Here is a 6,790-nt window from a genome sequence, read left to right on the forward strand (position 1 = left end):
ATAGTCTGTAATGCTGTGGCACTTTAACTGTGCAAACACATTGATAGTTTATATTTATATAAAATGTAATTTCATATACTAACACTATATCCCTTTACCTTTTCATTGATTATCAAAAGCTACATCACGGTCTGCATGCATTTGGTCTACCAGGCTCAATGGACTAGGAAATCACTAGGCAGAATCAGCTGCACCCATGTTGAAGGAAGCTCTTGATCACAGATCTGTGATTAGCTTGCCCCTTCCCAATCCTAACTCCAATAACTCAGTGTAAAATTCAGACTGATCGTGGATATGCCACCAAGCGCAAAAAGAATGCATTTGCACCACATAAGTAGTGGGGCTGCCCTCTATCACATGCTAGTAATCCCGTTTGGGATGTAGATTCTGTGTTTGCCTTCTGGTGGCAGCGTGAAAGCTACCATCAGTGCTGTCCATTTAGGAGTGACACACCTAGACAAAAACCACCACTGTCAAAATACTGGGATGGCAGTACAGGAACTCAGAAGTTGAAGGTTTTAATCCCAAGTGGGACACTGCCTTGAACAAAGTAGGGGAGCGCGGGGCACAACTTAATGTGGGGCAAAATTTAACACAGACTTTTTATGTTGTTACACAAGGTCAAGCAGCGTGTGCTTCTGCCCACATTACCACATTTCCTAGCCACAGTCTCCCGTGAAAATTCAGAAAGATTCATCAGCGTTTTGAAGAAAGCTGTTCCAAAAAGTGTTTACAGGGCATGTAAGTAATTTTTTTTAATCACAAGAGTTTTTCAGTTACTGAGCTGTGTGTGTAAATCACAAAATCCAACCTCATATTACTTTAATCACCATCTTGTTGCCTACAATGTAGCACCATTTTGAAACATGTGACAAGCTCACAGCAAGTGCTAGCTAGGCTTAAGGGACAAACTGGAACTCACGTCCATCGTTGCCACCACTATCTGGTTGCCGATGAAGTACTCAGGAGCGAACTGGTTGTTGCGCAGGTAGAAGCTGAGGATGATGGAGAAGATGTGCACAATGGTGCTGTTGCTGAAGGTGTTGTAGTACAGTCTCCATACTGCGGAGTTAGTTGTTACATGGCATTACAACTAAGCCACCTTTCGTAAACGATGACAAGAAGTTATTTCTCTCTCATATAAAATAAAAACAACTAATTTCATTGAATGTTTTATTCACAGAATGAGACATCAAATAAGAAAAACAGATAGGGGAGTCTCATGTCAGTATTCATATATGATTTGATGTGTGTGTGTGTGTGTGTGTGTGTGTATCTATTGACTGACTGTCTGTCATATAGATAGATAATATATAATGCAGTATGGTTGGAAAATACATTTGTTTCATACAATATAGAATTATACTGAATTAACTTTGTTTGCACTAATTTATCAGGCTTTTCTAGCAAGTGGTACAACTAACCCTCTATCTGTTACAGTTAACCCCACCCATGGGGTAAGTTGTGACACTTCCCGTCATTTTTGGTGGAATTGTACATGAACAGTAGGTGCTACAAACAAAGTTTAAGTGTTCATTTGTAGCAGATATGTATATGTTGCTTGTATAAAAACGTGATTATTCCATCTTAAATATTTTTTAAATTATTCTGCCAAACCAAAATGTGTTAGGTTGAGCCCTGCGTTCCCCTACTTACCCCAAACTCCTTCCATGCATAACCAGCTACATAAATTTATACAGTGTATATAAGGTAAGCTATGCAGGTTGTCCTGGAGAAAGGCAAAGAAAATACTTTATGCATCCTTTCACCTCAGTTTGTGCTATTTCTGTACCTAGCACCGGTGCCCTTTTTTGATGTCCACATATACAGTTTCTGTTAGGTTCCTATTTCTAAACACAATGCTAACAGGCACACATGGTTATCTTTTCGTAGATGTCTGTCTTAAGATCATTAATCATAATTGCGACTTTGGGCGAATAACAAAAAGAAGCACATATAAATATGGCTTCACAAACACAATGACGATCGGTGCAATAAAAAGCTGTATTTTAATGAAGCCCCGAATTAGACAGACAGTTTATCGGAAGGATTTTAATGTGAAATTCTGTTTTTTTTTTTTTTTTTTTTTTAATTAAGGCTCGCATACGCTGAGACGCTGTAATTGTTTCCTGCGTGAGAGCGGACCCAGGTTGTACCTTCACGGAGGTTCCCTTCATGATGTAACACCCACCCGGAGCTGCAGGGTCACACCTGTTCTATAACTTTAACCCAAGGGGTGGGCGCCATCAAAGGCCATGGTGTCACATGGCATTTCCTTATAACTTTGTTTCAACCGTCAAACCATTCTTTAAAAAGTGAGTGTATGGAATTCATAAGACATCAGAAAAACAACACACATATGCCAAGTAAATTAGCAGATATATCAACCTAGATAGATGTCTAAATAGAAAAAAGGATGGTTATATAAAGAAACAGATGTGTATGATTAAATCAATAAACGGAAACTGATACCGCTCCGCCATCACCACACCTCCACATTTCAGGGGAATTATCACAAATGTTTCACGATCAAGAAATAATTTGAATAGCTGAACTCAGGCATTGATTTAAACGAACAACAGGAATATAAAATACTTTATAAACAAATGTACCCGAGAGAAGATGTCAATACAAGTAACTAAATTATCTTCGAGCAATAGCTGCAGACGAACGTCATGCATAACAATTTGAATGTTGCAAAACAGAACAAACAGCGGGAATCTCCACCTGCAATAAATAGTTGTGATACGCGACGTCAACAGTCGAAAACGACGTTTCAGCTGGTCAGAACTGATGCTGGCATGCTGAACAAGACTAAAGCGACAGACCACAATTTATGCCTCACCAGTCCATGCAATTCAACTTAACTTCTAGGGACCACACAATTACCCAGGGACGATAAAGGTTGACTGACCAGTCCAAGATAATTTCACTCGAGTCTGTTCTTCAGCCTATTTGACAGAAGACGAGTGCGAAAAGGCATGCCAACAAACTACCGGTCATTACATAAAAGACCGTCCTGACTGAAGTTATTTAACCAACCTTGTCAAACCATTCCCTGGAGCGTTTTGTTATTGCTCTTTGAAAATGGGTTTCTGGCGGTACAGTTTTACACGCTCTCAGTTTTTGCGTCTGGGAACGTTTCCAGGCCTTCCCATGGTTGAAGTTAGTGTTTTAACCATTGCTGACAGAAACCACTGACGCAAGCTGCCACCGCCGTCAGACATCAGTCTTTTCTCAGAAGTCTTTCTTTTGGACTCACAGGTGCAATGAAAGTAGCAATGAAATATAAACATCCTTGTTTATACTGTCAACTCATTACTAACGATCAAATCTGGATGAGTTCCTGCTTCAAACAAGGAAAAACCGAGCACACTCACTGGGAAATATTTATTGCAAGAAAAGTCCATCTCTTCTAGATGATCTCTTTATAGATTTCAATTTCACGACACCGTGAGCTCCTTCTTTATTTGGACATTAACAGCCAAGCTCCACAGTCACTGCAACAGCTGAAAAAGTGAAAAAGCTATTTTTTGGTGTAACACTCATAGGCGGTGCGTTAAGACTGTGAACTCTGAATTTCCTATAGGTTATCGTTTTTATTCTATACATTCAGAAATAGAAAAATATTGCAGCAATTATGCATTATAATTTACTCCATAACAATAGATCAGTGATTATATAGATCAGATTATGTTGTCAGCAGCAACATCATCGTTCGTTATTTATTTATTATCATGTTTCAACAGATTGTTAACAATAATGAAACTATCGAGATTATATGTGTGTGTGTGTGTGTGTGTGTGTGTGGGTGTGTGTGTGTGTATCTGCAAAGCGTGACAATTTGCATTCAAATTGTCAGACATTAGGATTCAAATTAAAAGTGACACTTCTGTGGGCAGTGTAGTCATTGCAATTTACTCTGAATAACAAAAAATGTGTCTCTAGTTAAAGACATTTTTTTATTAGAGAAATGTTCAACTGACACTGCCACACAGTTTCACTTAACCGCAGATTTTGACAGTCAATCCACAGATTTCCTGCTACACACATTCCATCCAATATCTCCCCTTCATCGCAGTCATCTCACTTAGCTATTGCTATAGCTATCACTTGGGAAAAGGCAAGTATCATATTTGTATTGTCTTACTGCGCATTCTTTTTCCTTGCCGAAACGAAGAAGCTTGCCAACGTTACAAAATTACAGTACAGAAACGCCGCTATAATGTTTCGACTACCTGCAGCACGACACTGGCAACTAACTTTGTTTTCAGTGTTGCTTTATGGTAATTGTACGCTTGGTCATGTCTAAAACGTACGGCCAAGTACGTTTACGTGGAGTAAAAAGAAAGGTATCTAGATACAAAGAGTAGCTACACGTTCCTTTCAAAACAGACTTATTCGCCGCTGTTATGCCCCAGCACAAACTTTCCTTGTACAAGAGACTTAAGATTGGTAGCGAGGCTGCTAGCTCGCTAGCTTGCTGTTTCCAGTTGGAGGAAGGATTTAAACTTTTTGCTTCTTACCCTTACGTTCTATGTCTTATTCCACGTTTCTGCTCCTTCTTGACAACCATAATCCCGATTTTCTGTGATTGTCGCACAGTGGAAACGCAAGGTCCGTTGTGAATTTTGATGGCAAAATAATAGTGATCACGCGTAGCCGATGCCACACTCACTTCGTCTGCATGGCCACAGCAGTCGTTCTTCGAGCTGCGGAGGGGCACGCGCATCTACGTAGGGCAGGGCGCGGGCGCGCGCATTGAAGGAGAGCGCAATGCACGTAAAATACTTTGGCGTCGGTCACTGAAGGGAAGCGCATTCCTAAGCACTGGTCGTTCCTTTTCCCGGTAATCCCACGGAAAATCTGTATGGTCAAATCCGTTTAACCAACGAATTGTGAACATCCTTGTTAACGTTAAACCTACAATTATCATCAAGTTACTGTAGTCAAGTATATATTGTTATTTCAAAGTGCATCTGTGTATCCTACATGTGGCATACAAATAATAAACAAACAATGTACAAAATACTTTTCTCTTGTGGATTTATTGTAGCTTTTGATTTTGCACTGAAATATAGCCTCACACTTTAAACTGTCCAGACGAGATGCTCACCAATGTTGAATTCAGTTTATTGGTCTACGCTCACAGCGCACACACAATGCTGGTTGTCTGCAGCGGCAAAAAAAAAAAAAAAAAAAAAAAAAACAACTTAAGGGTACTGTCATACATGAAACACCGTTTAGCGTCTGCTGCTACTCTGTTACAACCTACACAATTCCCACGAGGAATGTCATGTATGTCCAGAAACGCCACTGCGTGCAATGCTATATGCGCTAGTTCAAAACACGCCATCAAAAGTAGGCCCCTGAAACATGGAGGATTAATCCCGTGAATTTTTATTGTGAAACCACACGTCACTACACAAAAAGTATAAACCATTTGATATTATGAAGCCATCCTGTGGACGTAATGGCTTTGCACACCTTTGGCTTGCTCTTGAATAACATCTGGAGGCGTTCCTCTGGTCGTGCGTCACAGGTGGCGTTTACAGCAGTCTAAACTCCCAGCAGGTGCTGCCCATGTATCTTGGCTGCAACCTGGACCTAAAGGTTCTCAATGTAATTTAGGTCAGGTGACTGTAATGTAATCTTTATCACCACTGCCTCCTCCTCAAATCACGCCTTCTAGTTGCTGACACAGTGACAAGTGGCATTATCCTGTTAATCTAGCACCCCATAATTTCGTGCCATCCCTGATCTCTGGAAAGACTCTAAATCGATTCCACAGTTCAGCTTTAAAAGCAACACTCAGTGCATGTATGCATTATTAAGCGTGGTGATAATTATTTTTGCCAGTATGCTATTAACTGTAATTTGTAGGTCACGGTGGTGCGCTGAAGAGAGAGGGGGTTTGATGAAGTCTGATGCCAAAAGATTCCCACTCCAGTTCAGTGTAATGAAAAGTACACGTAACGTGCCTTTTGAACGGAACAATTAACAGATGTTGTGATACCTATGGTTTCGTTGGTGTTGGGTGAGGTAACGTAATAAATACAATGTAGACATCGGGATATAAGGGACAACTGGGAATGTGCTTAGGTCCGTCTGGGGGTGCAATGCACCCCTAAGCACCCCAATAGCACCGGCCCTGGGTAAATAATGTATGTGGGGAGGGCACAGAGGAAAGAGGAAATCCCCAGCTCTCTCAGTTTCTGCCCGAGAGTGATCGCGTTGGGTTTAGGTGGGAGTGGGAGTGACCTCACCCCAGCCGCGTGAGGGACTGACTCATGTTTTTAAACATTCCAGAAATTGTTTCGCTGCCGGTCTGAGGGGCCAATGTTTTCCATATTCCCCTGTTACCCCCAAGAGGGTGCTGGATCGACGCTAAAACCGCATCCATGAAAGAAATTTCCAACGTATTTCCGTCAACCGTCTTTCCGGAGCTGAATTGTGTATCTTCAGCTCTGGTTTTTGTCATTGTTCTCTCCAAAGTTGAGGGTTATCTGTCTATTTAATGAACAATTGGGGATGTGTCTTATAATAACCATTGCTCTTTAGTCTTCATACAAACAGTATACGTTGGTTAAAACTAAAGGCAAGACCCAGTATTCTCTAAATGTGTGGAAACCCTGTAGTTTCATAAAACTATGAATGTGTGCGAGTGCAGTGACTAGTATATACCACAGGAGGGCGCGTAATTTACCCTTTCATAAATAATAAAACATCTTCAAGATGAACACATTTTAGTCCATTAAGAATAATCCAAATTATTATTACTTTTTATAAC

General features: G+C 40.6%; 1 protein-coding gene across 1 annotated transcript in view; it reads right to left on the minus strand.

Moving 5' to 3' along the window:
- peak1 (pseudopodium-enriched atypical kinase 1) overlaps positions 1–4,694 on the minus strand; it is a 136,540-nt gene extending 131,846 nt beyond the window's left edge. The window contains exon 1 of the mRNA XM_036535302.1: positions 4,527–4,694. The gene's annotated coding sequence lies outside the window, so the exon portion shown is untranslated. The remainder of the gene's footprint in view (positions 1–4,526) is intronic.
- Positions 4,695–6,790: the final 2,096 nt, after the last annotated feature.

This window comes from Megalops cyprinoides, chromosome 8, assembly GCF_013368585.1.
Source record: "Megalops cyprinoides isolate fMegCyp1 chromosome 8, fMegCyp1.pri, whole genome shotgun sequence".
In the NCBI taxonomy this organism is placed as follows: domain Eukaryota; kingdom Metazoa; phylum Chordata; class Actinopteri; order Elopiformes; family Megalopidae; genus Megalops; species Megalops cyprinoides.